Source organism: Mytilus edulis, chromosome 3, assembly GCF_963676685.1.
Source record: "Mytilus edulis chromosome 3, xbMytEdul2.2, whole genome shotgun sequence".
In the NCBI taxonomy this organism is placed as follows: Eukaryota; Metazoa; Mollusca; class Bivalvia; order Mytilida; family Mytilidae; genus Mytilus; species Mytilus edulis.
This window is the reverse complement of record NC_092346.1, coordinates 88,256,677-88,272,830: the sequence shown is the minus strand read 5'-3', so window position 1 is coordinate 88,272,830 and position 16,154 is coordinate 88,256,677.

The window sequence follows — 16,154 nt, the reverse complement described above, 5'->3', positions numbered from 1 at the left end:
AAGAGCTTCAAGATTTATGGGATAAAGCATGCAAGGCTGAAAAGGAATGGACGAGTTGCAAAACGAACGCTAAATCGACGTTAAGTAGTATATACGTGCAAAGACGGAAAAACTTTGATACATTTAACAGGAAATCAAAACGTAGGTATCAAATAGAACAGCAAAACCAGTTACATTATCTCGAAGGACATAATACGAAAGATTTCTGGAAATCTACAGGGAAGCCAGGACGAGCAAATGAACGTAAAACGCAACGTATATATCAGGTTCGAACGGAAAACGGTGACATAACAAATGACACTGATACCGTGCTCGAAAGGTGGAAAACAGAGTATGAATCGGCATTCGATAACGTCGACTCGTGCAATAATTATGATGATACGTTTCTAGCAGATATCAAAAACAAAGTGCGAAATGAAAACAACTACAGAAAATATATTGATGTTAGTGGCTTAAACCGTGAAAGGATGCAGTGTATAAAGCAAAGCTAGGTAAAGCCATTGGTATAGACGAAATACCCAGTGAAATATTGCGGAATGACAATTGCATTGACTTGTTACATAAACTAGTTAAATTTTGTTTTACCGAAGGACAAGTGCCGGAAGAATGGCTCACAAGTATAATTACTCCGATTCCGAAATCCAAAATGGATCCGTTGAACCCGTTAGAATACCGTCCCATTTCAATTATATCCATACCATGCAAAATATATGCAGATATATTAAACAAAAGACTTAATTTTTGGCTCGAACAAAATGACATTTTAGCAGAACAAAACGGTTTCCGAAAAAACAGAAGTTGCTTAGATCATCTCTATGTGTTACAATCAATTATAAAGAACAGGAAACTTAAAAAGAAAGACACATTTGTTTGTTTTATAGATGCAAAGAGGGCATTTGACAATGTGAACCGTCATATGTTGTGGCATAAATTAATGAGTATAGGCATAAATGGGTTATTTCTAAAGGCTACGCAATCTTTATATGATGCTACTAAAAGCGCAGTGAAGCTAGGACATTATTTGACTGATACTTTTCCTGTTAATTTTGGTGTGAAACAAGGCTGTAAAATGTCGCCTTCACTATTTTCTATTTATGTGAATGACCTAGCTGAAGACATACGTGCTCTAAATATTGGTGTTGACATTGATGATTTGAATGTTTCAATTTTGCTATATGCTGATGATATTGCACTGATCGCGCCAGACGAAAAGAGTCTTCAAAATATGTCAAACTGTATTCATTCTTGGTATGAAATGGAGAATGACTTTAAATGAGACCAAGACCAAAATTATACCGAGATCAGACTTCAATTTTAAATGCGGTGATATGCCTATTAGATTTGACAATGCGTACAGATATTTAGGATTACATATAAACGGATTTATGGAACACAAATATACGATCCGAGAGATAACAAAATCTGCAAGCCGGGCGCTTTCTGCAGTATACACTAAATTTTTATCATGTGGAGGGATGTCATTTAATGTTGATACAACTTTATAAAAACTCTTATTGAACTCGTGCTATTATATGGAGCCGGATTATGGGGACACAACAACTGCAGAGAAGTTCAAACAATTCAGAACAAGGCATGTAGGGCCAAGTGAGCTTTTCTCATCACTTGCGTCCGTCGTCCCGTGTCGTCTGTTAACTTTTACAAAAATCTTCTCCTCTGAAACTACCGGGCCAAATTATACCAAACTTGGCCACAATCATCATTGGGGTATCTAGTTTAAAAAATGTGTGGCGTGACCCGGCCAACCAACCAAGATGGCCGCCATGGCTAAAAATAGAACATAGGGGTAAAATGCAGTTTTTGGCTTATAACTCAAAAACCAAAGCGTTTAGAGCAAATCTGACACGAGGTTAAATTGTTTATCAGGTCAAGATCTATCTGCCCCGAAATTTTCAGATGAATCGGACAACCCTTTGTTGGGTTGCTGCCCCTGAATTAGTAATTTTAAGGAAATTTTAGTGTTTTTGGTTATTGTCTTGAATATTATTATAGATAGAGATAAACTGTAAACAGCAATAACGTTCAGCAAAGTAAGATTTACAAATAAGTCAACATGACCGAAATGGTCAATTGACCCCCTAAGTCAATTTTCAACAATTTTTATAAAATTTGTAGATTTTTACTAACATTTTCCACTGAAACTACGGGCCAAGTTCATTATAGATAGAGATAATTGTAAGCAGCAAGGATGTTCAGTAAAGTAAGATGTACAAACACATCACCATCACCAAAATACAATTTAGTCATGAACCCATCTGCTTCCTTTGTTTAATAGTCACATAGACCAAGGTGAGCGACACAGGCTCTTTAGAGCCTCTAGTTATGGGGAGTTCATCAAATGCTTCAAATATAGCGGTTTTAGGTGATATGGGTTTTAAAACAAAAAAATAAGCCGAACTGTTAGAAACGTACCGTCTAATTTTGAGAGTGCGATATACGTATGACTATAGAATTACACACAAGGTCCACATGTGGGGTGGGGTATGAATATTTCTCGATCGTGGGACAAAAAATGTTTTGAAATAGCTCATAAACTTGGAATATATGATATCATTGATAGCCAATATTCCAACAGACATAAAATGTATGATATTTAAACAAAATTGTATGGAATTGAAAAACAAGAATGGGTTGAAAAATTGTATCAAGATAGAAATGAACCAAATGGTAACAAGTTACGTACTTATAGACTTTATTAAAATGTATTAGAAACAAGTTCATATCTCAAAAGTGTAAATGATAGACAACATAAACGTATTCTATCTTATTTTAGAAGTGGGTCTCTACCTTTAGCTATAGAGACAGGTCGTTACACCAAGCCGAAAACTCTTCTTAATGACAGAAAATGTAAATATTGTACAGATGATTGTGTAGAAGACGAAAAACATTTTTTTAATGCATTGTGAATTTTATTCAGATCTGCGATGTGGTCTATTTTTAAAAGCAAGTGCAATTAACCCAAATTTTTACGATTTTAATCATTACGATAAATTTATTTTTCTGATGTCACATGACTGTATACTACGGAAGCCGATAAGGGCCATTCAAAAAAAAATAAATTATGTCGTAATTACGACATAGCATGTATAATATGTCGTTATTACGACATCGCTATGTTGTAATTTCGACATAACATGTCGTTAAAACGACATAACATGTCGTAATAACGACATCACTATATATATATTAAAGAATATGTATTATGATTGCCAAGAGACTAAATGACACAGAAATTAACAACTATATGTTATCATAATGCCCCCAATAATTAGAAAAGCCCCCGCATAGACAGCTATAAAAGAGGGACGAAAAATACCAGAGGGAGAGGCTCCGAAATGCTGTGTGGCAGACAGTGTTAACATTAATTAATTATTAGCTCCCTTGGTAAAACTCCAAATTTCATATTTAAAGTATTTCATTGTTGATTAATCTACATGATGCTTAATAAGTATATATTTGTTAATTGCATAGCTTTTGCTATTTGAATTCATTGGTTAAAGATATTTATTCATATTGTAAAGTTTAATATTTGTATCGTTGCAAAATCTTTGGTCACCTTCTTTGGTTACCTTCTGTGAGAAACTAATATAATTTATAGATCCTATTTAAATAGATATTGACCGCGGAAGGGATCCAGAGTCAGTCAACTTCTTTCACAAACTTTCTATTTGTGAGGACTGCCTATAACAAGCGCTAACTACATGCCTTCATGTAATAAGGGTGACTTGAAATATTGATTGCACTCTTTCTACTTTCAAACGTTGGACACGATGTTCCTACAACCTCTAGGATTTAAAACAGAATCTTCGAAATTTCATCCGCAAAACAAAATAAAAATGTTAGAAAACACGAACCAATATTAAAACAAATTCAATATATGTTTCACATTATGTTTTTACAGCTCTTGATCATATACTAAGTAATATCTAGTATATTTGATGATTAGATTAGCAAAGCTATGTGAAAAAACCGGATGTCCAACGTTACATTTATAAAAAAACTGTTTTAAATCTTATGTATAGTGATCCTATTTCTTATTCTCTGATCTTCTTGATACTTGGCAGGAACAACGACATGTGTCGGTTCTTTGTGGCGTTAAAGCCGTTATTTTTGCCAAATTTTATTTGACTCGGTGGCTTTATATTAAGCGGGAATAAGAAAAATGTCCAACGACGTTTTTCGTTATCTCAACGACTGAAAGTGAATTTTGTAAGTAGCAGAAAATGAATAAAAAGAGTTAGACAATAATAATATCTAACAAAAGTACAAATATTTGCCTCATTGTTCGTGAGTTCAAATATTGCTGATTCAATAAAATCTTCTCTACACAGTCGTTTTTCAAACGGTAGCCATTTTGTCCAAGTTGATATTTCATTTTTCAAAGCAGTTAACGCGTATTTTTTATAATTAATCAAAACAAAAGTTAGATACACGAAGAGTAAAAAATGCCAAGATTCTTTTCTTATTAACTACATGTTTGGGTCTAAAAGGAATAAAATGCTTCCACACATTACAAAACAGTAGCCAATTTGTCCAAACGTCGAAAGTTCGAAAGACGATAATTTCCGTCGTTACATGTGCTAAAGTTTCAATTAAATGTTCATGATAATTAAAACAAATCGTGTTATGAAATTTGGAAAAACAGGTTGATGATTGCTGCCGATAAAAAGAATAGCGTATGTTGCTATAGAATCCACTCGGGGACATAGGTTCGACACAGGTTAAATTTTGCAATTTTTATTAATCGTTTATAGCTTTTAACAATTTATTTAAAAGAATGGTGAAATGGGAAAGCCATCTCATTACATGAACTTCGTCCAACTTTTGCAAAGACAAATTTTAGACACCAAGACAGTCCTCTAAATGTAATTCGAATTGAAATTTATGTTGTGGAAGTACTCCATAGATCATTTAAAGTTGTCACTTCAGTAAGGTGCAATCACCAATATTAAAAGACTTATACCAGTTCACGGAGTGTTTTACTTCGCGATTTGTCCTGCTATTCATGTTATTACTGTCGTGATGAAATTAATTCCTGTACTAGCGAAGCCGGAACTTTTTGTCAATATAAACTTGTGCATGAAATGGAGGTACTGGTAATTGAAAGACAAATCCCAAACAGCCGCGACGAAAACCATTTCATCGAATTTTAAAAACCCGGGATTATTTAAGCCGTTTTCGCGGACGATCCAGGAGTAGATTACTATATTCTAAAATGTATATCAGAAATTAAACACTATAGATGACTTGCGGAAATAATTCTCAAGCCAAGGTTCAAGTAATTGAAGGGGTGTATTTCGACAACTTATGTGCCAGGGAAAATACAATTCTATTCAAATTTAACCAAAGGTAAAAATGTTCGACTTACTTGCAGAGTGTCAGATATATTTGTATTGGGGTTGAGTTAAGATATAGAAATTTTACAATGACAGATGATATGCACCTTGAAAGTTAAACATCATATGATAAAAGTTTCGTACATCTAATAAAAAAATCTTTTTATGGAAAGCTGTACCACATCTTCCTATATCTACTTCCGTCCCATCTTTCTTTCCCACATTACTTGCGACAGTAATGCATTTTTACTTGAAATAACTTAAAGGGTAAACATTATTAAATAGATTTCAACAACTTGAGGTAATTTATGATAAAATGAGATCACAAAACGAACAGAACCAGAATCAGAAATTTTAAAAATTTTGTAAAATAATAAATAAATCAACCAACATATAAAAAAACGAATAAAACTTGCAAAAATTAATTAAAAACCCTCTTCGACGCCGCTTTATATGTGTAACGTCGTGTTTTAGGAACATCGTGAGCAATCGATACGTCCATTCCCCCTCATTACAACAACCCATAGAGTTGTGCGCTTCTTTAAAGAGAGTTGAAAAGCTTAGCTTGCTTTGATAGTCCTGCATGTCTAACCTTGTAGTTTCTAGTCGATTTCTTATTCCTATCGATATATGTGGTGGTGTTTAACGACCTTGACTGGCCTTTCAGCCCTCGCACGGTCGGCTCGGTGCCCGAAGGCGTTTGGTGAGCTTTAAATATTCTGGAGCCATTGGTCAGGAACAGGTAGTGGAGGTCGCAATATGGAGGCCGCCATCTTGGTTTTGGTGAGTTGTTTTTGGTTTTTGACTATTTTGTTGTTTATTCTTCACTAACGGCTGCTTTCAGGGCCAGTTTGGTCAGCTTGGCAGCCCGCTAGCCTCGATGATGGAGTACTGGTAGATGATCTCGGACGTAGTTCGAAAGATGACAGGAAGCATTATCAGGACCAAAGCCGTGAGGCAGTGAAATGAAGGTCGTATCACCCAACAGCCTAGGATACAGCCCTCGGACGCTAATCGGCATAACACTCCCCATAATACAATGGTTTTGGAGTGCATGTTAACGCGGGTACGCCAACTACTACGTCTATCTGTACGGCATGGATCGGTTTCTGTCATCTTAAGTAGTAAGTCGTTGATATCTAACTGTAAACCCTCATCGAAGATAGCGGGTAAAGGAGAGCTGGCCCAGCACGTCCGTTCAGCTGTAATGACTGAGACGTGACTGATGAATGATGATTCCTATCGATCAGGATCTATAAAATATATAAGTTTCTCACAGAAGGTAACCAAAGAAGGTGACCAAAGATTTTGTGAGGATACAAATATTAAACTTTACAATATAGATAAACATCTTTAATCAATGTATTCAAATAGCAAACGCTGTGCAATTAACAGATATATACTTATTCAGCTTCATGTAAATTATTTAACAATGAAATACATTAAATATGAAATTTGGAGTTTTACCAAGGGAGCTAATAATTAATTAATAACACTGTCTGCCACACAGCATTTCGGGGGCTCTCCCTCTGGTATCTTTCGTCCCTCTTTTATAGCTGATTATGCGGGGGCTTTTCTAGTTATTGGGGGCATTATGATATGACCTATAGTTGTTTATTTCTGTGTCATTTAGTGTCTTGGCAATCATAATACATATTCTTTAATATATATAGTGATGTCGTTATTACGACATGTTATGTCGAAATTACGACATAGCGATGTCGTTACAACGACATATTATGTCGAAATTACGACATAGCGATGTCGTTATAACGACATGTTATGTCGAAATTACGACATGCTATGTCGTAATTACGACATAATTTTTTTTTTTGAATGGCCCTTATCGGCTTCCGTAGTATACAACCCTTTTTAGCACAATCTTTATATTTTATGTTTAATCGCAGAAAATATTGTATATAACAGTATGTTTTTTTTTTTTTTTTTTTTTTTTTTTTTTTTTTTAATGAAATTTAAAAGTTTTATTTATTAATTTGTAATGAATGTTAGAATAAGTTTTAATGCAAAAGTGTCTCATAAGTCAGTCATGGCTGGATACCGATATTTTAACTTCGATTTAAATTTGTATTTGTGTTTTTATACTAATATTATGATGTATGATATTGTTCTGTATTGGTATGTGACACTATAATAAAATATTCTGTCTGTCTGTCTGTAAATAAACCCATCATAGATACCAGGAATGGCATTTTTTTAAATTTACGCCAGACGCGTGTATCGTCTACAAAAGACTCATCAGTGACGCTCGAATATTAAAAAAAAAATAAAAAAAAATAAAGTACGAAGTTGAAGAGTATTGAGGACCAAAAATTCCGAAATGTTTTGCCAAATACAGCTAAGGTAATCCATTCCTGAGGTAGAAAAGCCTTAGTATTTCAAAAATTCAAAGTTTTGTTAACAGATGATTTATAATTATGAACATATCAATGATAACTCAGGTCAACACTGAAGTGCTGACTACTGGGCTGGTGGTACGCTCGGGATATTAAAACTCCACCAGCAGTGGCACAAATGTATATACTATTAACAAGCAGCAGTCCAAAAGTTGGGTAACTGGTGATCCGAACCTAGATACAATTCTTTGACCATTAGAAATTAAATCTATGGAAGATTCTCATTCTATAAGTATATACATGCATAACCCACATATAAAGCCTTCTTTGTTAGACAGGAGGAGAAAGAGGGTGTTTAAAAATTATTAGTGTCAATTTTCAGTTTTTTCCCTAACTGTATATTGCTACCAATAACAAATCCGTTTAAGAGTCTAATTCGGTAGGTTACATTCATGAAAGGGAAGGGGATTGTAGTTACGACGTAAGGAACATATCCGATATCATTTTTGAAACGGTTAAACGGTCAACCAACTCGTTATGGTGTCCGTAAAATTTACGAAGAAATGATTTCAACTTCACCATTTGGTTCGTGTTGCTTATTCTTTAGTTATCTATGTTGTGTCATGTGTACTATTGTTTTTCTGTTTGTCTTTTTCATTTTTAGCCATGGCGTTGTCAGTTTATTTTCGATTTATGAGTTTGACTGTCCCTCTGGTATCTTACGCCCCCTTTTTTACATGCTGAACGACTGATGTACGTCGAACGCGCGATCTAGGTCATAGCTATTGTTTACATAACCATGTGCCTGTCATGATAAGGAATCGGTCCCAGTACTTAAAATCGTATAATAAACTAGAGGCTCTAAAGAGCCTGTGTCGCTCACCTTGGTCTACGTGCATATTAAACAAAGGACACAAATGGATTCATGACAAAATTGTATTTTGGTGATGGTGATGTGTTTGAAGTTCTTTCTTTACTGAACGATTTTGCTTCTTACAATTATATCTATAATGAACTTTGCCCATTAGTAACAGAGAACTATATTTGGTAAAAATTTACATAAATTTACCAAATTAATGAAAATTGTTAAAAATTGACTATAAAGGGCAATAACTCCTTAAGGGGTCAACTGACCATTTTGGTCATGTTGACTTATTTGTAGATCTTACTTTGCTGAACATTATTGCTGTTTACAATTTATCTCTATCTATAATAATATTCAAGATAATAACCAAAAACAGCAAAATTTCCTCAAAATTACCAACTCAGGGGCAGCAACCCAACAACCGATTGACCGATTCATCTGAAAATTTCAGGGCAGATAGATCTTGACCTGATAAACATTTTTATTCCATGTCAGATTTCCTCAAAATGCTTTGGTTTTTGAGTTATAAGCCAAAAACTGCATTTTACCCCTATGTTCTATTTTTAGCGGTGGCGGCCATCTTGGTTGGTTGACCAGGTCATGCCACACATTTTTTAAACTAGATACCCCAAAGATGATTGTGGCCAAGTTTGGACTAATTTGGCCCAGTAGTTTCAGAGGAGAAGATTTTTGTAAAAGATTACTTTAATTTACGAAAAATGGTTAAAAATTGACTATAAAGGGCAATAACTCCTAAACGGGTCAACTGACCATTTTGGTCATGTTGACTTATTAGTAGATCTTACTTTGCTGAACATTATTGCTGTTTACAGTTTATCTCTATCTATAATAATATTCAAGATAATAACCAAAAACAGCAAAATTTCCTCAAAATTACCAATTCAGGGGCAGCAACCCAACAACCGATTGACCGATTCATCTGAAAATTTCAGGGCAGATAGATCTTGACCTGATAAACATTTTTATCCCATGTCAGATTTCCTCAAAATGCTTTGGTTTTGAGTTATAAGCCAAAAACTGCATTTTACCCCTTTGTTCTATTTTTAGCCGTGGCGGCCATCTTGGTTGGTTGACCAGGTCATGCCACACATTTTTTAAACTAGATACCCAAAAGATGATTGTGGATAAGTTTGGATTAATTTGGCCCAGTAGTTTCAGAGGAGAAGATTTTTGTAAAAGATTACTTTAATTAACGAAAAATGGTTCAAAATTGACTATAAAGGGCAATAACTCCTAAACAGGTCAACTGACCATTTTGGTCATGTTGACTTATTTGTAGATCTTACTTTGCTGAACATTATTGCTGTTTACAGTTTACCTCTATCTATAATAATATTCAAGATAATAACCAAAAACAGCAAAATTTCCTCAAAATTACCAATTCAGGGGCAGCAACCCAACAACCGATTGACCGATTCATCTGAAAATTTCAGGGCAGATAGATCTTGACCTGATAAACATTTTTACCCCATGTCAGATTTGCTCTAAATGCTTTGGTTTTTGAGTTATAAGCCAAAAACTGCATTTTACCCCTATGTTCTATTTTTAGCCGTGGCGGCCATCTTGGTTGGTTGACCGGGTCACGCCACACATTTTTTAAACTAGATACCCCAATGATGATTGTGGCCAAGTTTGGTTTGATTTGGCCCAGTAGTTTCAGAGGAGAAGATTTTTGTAAAAGTTAACGACGACGGACGCAGGACGACGACGGACGCCGGACGCAAAGTGATGGGAAAAGCTCACTTGGCCCTTCGGGCCAGGTGAGCTAAAAAGCAATACATGAGGTTGTTAAATCTTATATATAGCTTTTTATGTTTCCTTGTTACATATTTGTTTATTTTTATAGTGATCAAGATTAAAACACAATATTGACTACTGTACCCCTATTTTTACATTTGTACCTATTATAAAATTGAGAATGGAAATGGGGAATGTGTCAAAGAGACAACAACCTGACCATAGAACAGACAACAGCCGAAGGTCACAAATAGGTCTTCAATGCAGCGAGAAATTCCCGCACTCGGAAGCGTCCTTCAACTGGCCATTAAACACATATATATACTAGTTCAGTGATAACTCCAAATGATACACAAGAAATTAAAATTAAAAATAATACAAGACTAATAAAGCCCAGAGGCTCCTGACTTGGGACAGGCGCAAAATTGCGGCGGGGTTAAACATGTTTATGAGATCTCAACCCTCCCACTATACCTCTTGTCAATTTAGAAAAGTACCTACTATATCTGTTTGTTTTGTTCACACATCGTTGTCATTATAATGGAATTTGATGCGACTGTCATACAAGTGAGACGTTTAACTAGCTATTTTCTACATAAAAAAATACCTGTACAAAGTCAGGAATATGACAGTTGTTATCCATTCGTTGAATGTGTTTGAGCTTTTGATTTTGTCATTTTTATGGGACTTTCCATCTTAAATCTTTTTTCGGAGTTCAATATTTTTGTATTTTACTATTTGATAACTGTGCTTTAAAAGATCTATCGTAATTATCTTGCCCCAAATATGACACTGATCTTATTGCTCAATGATAGTAATAAAATATTTAAGATATATAAAGACATACATTTACATATTTACTATACTATATATAAAAATATTAATTTTCGCGAACCATTTAGGTCACGGAAATTCCAAAATATGGCATCAGTAAGGAGAGTTGTGCAAATAATGTGAATACACAGAACCCCCATCCAAATTATCTTTAGCTAAAAGTATTCATCATTTTCTATTTTATATGTACTAACAACATTCCATTTTTCTATAATTTCGATTAAAATATTCCAAAATCTGAGTTAAAAAAAGTCAAATGCCCAAAATAAACATTGTCTGATTGGTTGAAGTACTGTGGCGTCAATGATAAGCATAGCAAGCCTCGATGTAAAGCACACGCTTCACATGAATAAGGAGAGTTTTACAAATAATGTGAATACACAGATCCTCCATCCTATTTATATTTTGCTGAAAATGTTGCAATGTTCATCATTTCTGTTTTGATTCTGCTAACAACATTCCATTTTTTCTTTAATTCCGATTTATATATGTGGAACCCGCAATAAAAATAGATGGCCTCGATGATTTAAACGCAACGCAAAAAATTCCGTTGACCCTGAATTCAACGGATCGATAATAGCATCATCACCATCAACAAAATGTTTACCGTTATCTTTGTGAAATTTCAGTTATATAGTTCTTTAATTAGAGAAATTTTGGTAAGTATTACTTATTAATGTTAAGGTTCTACTGATGTGCTCCTCTAGACCTTTTTGACGGTCCGTTTTATCCCATTTATCTCAATATTATCTCCGATGACAGTAATGTCAACCCGACCTATTCGTGTCAAAAGTGAAAATCGCATCGATTTATTGAACTAATTTCTTCTTAAACTGTGCATGCATTATTTCTGTATTATATGATAACCAATCACATTCACGTTGCATGTTTGCATGAAAATGGTCATGTATTAGTGAATTGTAAGGGCGATGCAACTTGAGGTCAGTGCGCGATCACGTGACATTATTATTTGTAAACAAATTTAAAACATGCTCCCCGCGTAACACGTGTCTGAATTATCCTTTCAAAGTGTTATGAATCTTTCAATCACTATTTTATGAAATATTTCTAGGTTTGCATATCAGTAGTCAAAGTGAATTAAACGTAGTTCTTAGTTGTGTTTTTTTTATATAGAATTAGAAGGTAAATCTACATAACATGCATATTAAGGGGGTCTCATTGGGATGGGGGGGGGGGGGGGGGGTGGTGTTCTGATCCCAGATCCCACTTACTGTTTTGTCAGATTCCCATATCCCGCTTACACTATTTCCATGAGCAATTTTCATTTTTTTGTCATTTCCGGGGTCCTGCAGAACCCCATTTCCCGTTTTCACGACAGACCTCATTTCCCGTTTTCATGACACAATAATTTGACTTTCACGTTTCACGCTTGCGAAAAATTGTCAATATTGGTCACGCTTAGACCCAATGAGAACCACACACTAGTCAGTATTTAACTTCACCCAAAAAGATGACTCAACTTCCCTCTATATTTAAAACCTGCATACTAATTTAAATAGCATTTGCTCCCCTTGAACATTATTTGGCCCCTTCCGTGTCATTTCCCTTTAAATTTGCTGAAAAGTCATACTTTAATAAGTCCATTTACAGTAACGGCTAATATTTGATTTTACCATCTTAATTTCAATTTTCATATTGAACACATTTGACCATTCAATATGAGTTCCCATGTATTTTTGTCATATATGAAGGAGGTTTTAGGTCATGTTTTCCTAAACACCTTATTGCTATTTGTCTGTCTGGATTGTTAAAACCACAAAATCAAATATTGATGAATATGCAAGTTTTCAACAATCCCGGAACATTAACAAAGATGTGTGTGAGAGGGTGAAAATTACCCTTCTGATGTACTGATATTTTTAGCACCCCAAGTGAGAATCTAACTCAGGACTTTCAGCACTGTAGCCATCGGTCTTAACCACAAGATCACGAACTCACATTTGATGAACTAATTTCTTCTATATTAACTGTACGTGCATAAATTCTGTATTATTTGATAACCAATCACATTCACGTTGCATGTTTGCATGATAATGGGTTCTGTATGAGTGAACTGTAGTGTATTGCAAAATTAATGCAAATTGTGACGTCAGTGCGCCTTCACGTGACATAATTATTTGTAACCAAACCGGCTTCTCATGTAATGTAACGGTTTATTTCGTCCTCTGTGATATTTTATCCTGAGGATAATTTGTCCCGGTAATTTTTTTCCAGGCATGGTATTTCATTTCACAGATTGATTTTTCCCAGAGGAGTGAAAATCTATCAGATTTCTGTGTTATGCGTTTAGTATGTACGGGTATATATTTGCCGTATTATATTTCACAGAACCGTGTGAAAAAGAGTCCCATTAACTACTATGTAAGTTACTCTTAATCAATATATACCTGACTATAATTATAAAATGTTTACAAAGGTAAGCAACTGTCTAGGGCCAGGTAAGGGAGGGGAAAAATTAGTATTAGTACTATTTCGCAGAACGATAAACAGATGCATAGACAGACCAAGGGGGTGGGGGAAATTTAGCTTATGACATATATGTAAGAAATCATTGAAGCTTGATGGGAGTGGGCAACCCTCTGGTCCATCAGAGCCCCCACACCTTTTTGAAAAGTTCTGGATCTGCCACTGAGATTTGCAGGTTTTCTTAGTAAAGATACCTTAAAATATCACAAACTGTGTGCTTTCCAGACCATAGTTTACATTTTTTTTCATATTTTGCCGTGTCAAAATGACCTAAATTTAAAGGACAGTATATAGACCCAAAAATGGTATATCACATTCTACACATCAAGATTTTAGCAGGAAAGACTGCCATTGGAGTTTTTAACCATTGTGACTTTTTAATTTGATCTACTCCACTAATTAAAGTCGTTGAAGTAGAATATTTAATGTAGGTTTGTCCACATTTTGGTATATATTAATACATGTTTAGAAATAATGTTGAGCCTGTTCCTAGATGCCTGTTATAGACTTCAATATTTATTGTTTATTGAAAATAAATGGAATCAATTCTTTCAGAAAAGTTTAATTCTATGGAAATGTATCCCCCCTTTTATAAGTTGAAAAGGCTACATAGAGGTCAATATACAGTCTCCAACAGAAAACCAAAAAAGGAAAAATAAAGTGAATTTTGGAGAATTATTAAATGTACATGCATTTGAAATATTTAAGATATATTGTTTCAATTTTTTTAGTTCTAGGTTCCACATAACTACCATTTTAGAAAACGATTTCAATGCTAAGTCTATTAGAGGGATATTTGATTTTCATTGGTTGTAAATATGGAATCTTATTCAGTGGCAAAGGAAATAGACACTGACAAGTCTTAGATAACATTTTATATTGTTTTGAATTTTTCTTCGTCAGTTGACTAAAATTAGATGGAGGTGTGTTCTAATTTCCAACAGAGGAGCAATCAACCTATATCAATATGTGCATGAAGCAAATTGATAGTTGCTAGATACTGAATGATTATATCCACAATAAAGGTTTAACCTGTGCATATATACTTAAAACAAGATAAAAAAAAGTCATGTCTTTTTCAGGACTTCTGAATCCAATCATGTAGTATGGAATGTTATTGAGATATCATGGTTTGGGTGGATGGATGATCATGAAGGACCTGTAGTACAAAGTATATCACTGGATTTAGCTCTTTGTCTAAGTGTATTATTAAAGTACTTTGCTTTGAGCTCAGTTCATTGTTATGCAATTCATTCTTTGTGAAATTAAGATTTGACAGACAACTCTAATGGACAAGGATTTGTCAAAGTAGTATCATCTCTATGTACAATGTAAGTATTCAGGAGATAAAAGCATTCTATTTTGATTTGAACCATACATTTTATAAAAAAAAGTGGGAACAAATTTACCGGACAATGCTACTCCCACTACTAGCAATATGATGCTAGGTTGTTTTAATACATCTGTATTGCCTGCTGATGACTCGGCCCTGAGTGTAAACGGTCCTTCAATTAGGAGGGGAAAAAATTATAAGGCCTATCCAGTCTAAGGGAGCTACCATTTGATTTTTATGGGGGGAGCTAGGATGAAATTTGAAAAAAAAGGCAGGACAGGATTTTGAGTAAAAAAAAAAGGCAGGATGAGTAACTTGGCAAAAAAAAAAAAGGCAGGATGACAATTGTTGTAAAAAAGTCAGGATAAGCTAAGAAAAAAAGAGGCAGGACCGAATAGACTGAAAAATAAAAAGGCAGGACAGAGATTACAACTAAAAAAAAAGGCAGGACAAAATTTTTCATCCTAGCCCCCCCCCCCCCCCCCATAAAAATCAAATGGTAGCTCCCTAATCGATTTCTAAAACTATACTTCATTGCACATGTTCAACATTTTTATACAACCACAAAAAATTTGGGGTCGTAAATTGGTATCCTGTCCGAAAGATGGTTTCTGGATAATAACTTTATTATAAGTCAACAGAAATCAACAAAATTATAACACAACGTTTATAACCACAAAAGGAAGCTTGGGATTGATTTTGGGGGTTATGGTCCCTAAGGTTTAGGAATAAGGGGTACAAAGGTGCCCAAAACAAGCTTTAATCTAGTGTCGGCTTAAAAAGTTGTGTATAAGTATTTCAATTGTTCTGAAATTGTACCACAATGTTTAATACCAAAAGTAGAAGATTTGGATATATTGTGTGGGTTATGGGACAAACAGTCTAATAATTACGGACCAAAAACAAACATTTTTGTAAATTCAAGACCCTTAATTGGAGTTTGTCCAGAATGGTTCTTGAATTACCTAATACCAATGCTTTATGAAATCTTCTTTGAAAATTGGAGTTATCTTTCTTTGTTCAGTCAACTTAAATCAATTATACAATATACAATGCAATATTCACTTTATTACCAACTGATAAATTAAAGCAGTCATTAATAACCATTCAGTGATTGCAAGCACTTTCTAGGGTATGCCCTTTTACAAATGGAAAAATTATACATTTTT